The sequence below is a fragment of the Dermacentor silvarum genome, chromosome 7 (genome assembly GCF_013339745.2).
Source record: "Dermacentor silvarum isolate Dsil-2018 chromosome 7, BIME_Dsil_1.4, whole genome shotgun sequence".
Classification (NCBI taxonomy): Eukaryota; Metazoa; Arthropoda; class Arachnida; order Ixodida; family Ixodidae; genus Dermacentor; species Dermacentor silvarum.
In genome coordinates this window covers 39863005-39865166 of record NC_051160.1, presented here as the reverse complement: position 1 = coordinate 39865166, position 2162 = coordinate 39863005, and the positions used below count along the sequence as shown (strand labels likewise).

Genomic DNA, 2162 nt, shown 5'->3' with positions numbered 1-2162 from the left:
ACCCATGGACCATAATACAGTTTTCCATCCATCCATCCAGCGTTGTTTGTGTTTGGGGTCGAAACGTAATTATCAACTGTACCCAGAGACGTTGTTAAAATGGTGGGGCTTATTTTCTTGGCAACGTCGAACGTTTAGCGGCCGATAGCGATATGGGATGGCTAGGAGAGGCTGCACATTTTTTGCAAGAGTGAGTAAGACTTTCCACGCACACAACTACAGAGCAGGAGCCAATGTGCAAAAATGACTTATCGCATATTTTGATTGCCTATATATTCCAAGCGACATTGAACAACAGCCTTTTACAAGAGCCCTTGCGCACTTTTCACAAATGCACGAGAGCTGTTAAAAAAGTTTTCAAAAATGCACGAACGTTCTCAATTATAGTGAATGATTGACGTATTCATTACCGTTATTCTCTTTGGCACTATCCAGAAGCAGCTTTTTTCCACTAGTGCTGTAAACTATATTTTGTTTTGTATATAAACTTACATCACATCGTGACGCGCTTCTTTTAAAAAAAAAATTGAATAAGATGTTTCGTGGGATGAAAGAAAGACAAAAAACAACAGCGAGACTGTTTACGTTTATGTGCAAACAATGTCATACGTAGGAGAAGTAACGTGTTTTCGGCCTTATTGTTGAAAATCATGCTTCTCTCACAAGAAGACGCCCACTCTTGAAGCCTGCGATGCAGATAATTGCGTTTATTGTAATAGAGAAGGTCAGTCATTGCCGGAACGTGCACAAATAGCACGGATTTATTGTCATTCAAAAGGGAAGAAAGCAAGTTGGTATTGATGTGCGATAAAACATCAAGAAAATATTGCACACATTGCCATTTTTCAGCCATCAACCAGATGGTTTCAAGGACATTAGCCAATGTATAGTTTGGAAGCAAATTGCCAACGGAGGCAATATTTTACTGTTATCTTTCGCAACTCTCAAGTAATTATACCTCGGCCTTTGATTTTATAGCCATCGACAGCCGAGTATACGCGGTCACAGCTTTACACGTCAATCAGTCGCTGGGTTAAGATGAATTTTTCTTAAACTGCGCCGCTTCTTTCTGAGAAATCCACACGAGTTTATTCTGATGCTTCAGGCAACTTTGTCTTTTATGACGGCATATTCTGAGCTATACATGTGCCATCGGTCAATTCATTCATGTTCTATTGGCTGAAATAAATACACCCAGTTACTATTAGCCGTTTTCCAGTTCCCGGTAAGCACTATCATCGGAATTTATTCGCTGACGGATAATGCAGCTCATCAAAAAATTTCCAGTTTAGAGTAGAAGAGAGGCAGATAAAGTTTAATAAGAGCTGCAAATGTAATGCCTTCCGTTGCTACCGCTAGAACAAACTTATATGTTTCTATGATGTGCGCGCATTTAAACTCCTTTAAAGGGCACAATGCATGTTACATATGTCCCAGCACAATTGCTCATTACTGTAATGCATCAGCCACGGGAACGAGCGCACACGAAGGTGTCCGGTTACGAGTGAGAAATGGTTAATACATTCGTGTGAAATAAGGTAAAGTAATTGGTTATTAGGGGCGCACTGTACCATTGGCCCCTGTTCCCTTAGTTGGGGATATAACGCCGATGGCGGTGGCGAAGAAAGACAGCAGTAGGGCACCGAAAGCCATAGAGGTGAACGTCATGGCTGGAAAGGAAAAAAATAAAGGCACAGATTGAGGGGTCCATTTCTGAGAGGCGTTTATCTATGTGCGCGCAAATAAAATGAAAGCGACAATATATTTACACTTGCATAGCGCTGTTGCGGTGAAATGTTGTAAAAATTTTTCAGATAACTTGCTTCAGAAAGTTCGCTTACCAACTAGAAAGGAGTTGGAAGTGTCCAAGTAGCAAACTCTACACAGAAGTATGGACTTTCCGTAGACGCACAGGCATACATAATATGGGATTTATTTTTACTTTTCAGGCCTGTATTGTCAATTATTTACACAAGACAATCGCAATTCTTTACTACGCAGAGGCCTCCGTTAAAATGTTCTCCGCACCGTCGTCAAGTCTCTGCTGAGCAACAAAGAAACAGGCTAGCCGCAGCGTTCGAAGAATTAGTTGAAATATTTACTTTCTATTTAATTTTCTGTACAATCGCTAAAGAAACAAAACACAGGACGGTGTCTTGTGT

General features: G+C 40.7%; 1 long non-coding RNA gene across 1 annotated transcript in view; it reads right to left on the bottom strand.

The window, feature by feature from the left end:
- The window catches only part of LOC125946710 (uncharacterized), a 16613-nt gene extending 14654 nt beyond the window's left edge, over positions 1–1959 (bottom strand). The window contains exons 1-2 of the long non-coding RNA XR_007467800.1: positions 1842–1959; positions 1572–1670 (exon numbers count right to left, since the gene is read on the bottom strand). This is a non-coding gene — a long non-coding RNA (uncharacterized LOC125946710). The remainder of the gene's footprint in view (positions 1–1571; positions 1671–1841) is intronic.
- Between the last annotated feature and the right edge of the window lie 203 nt (positions 1960–2162).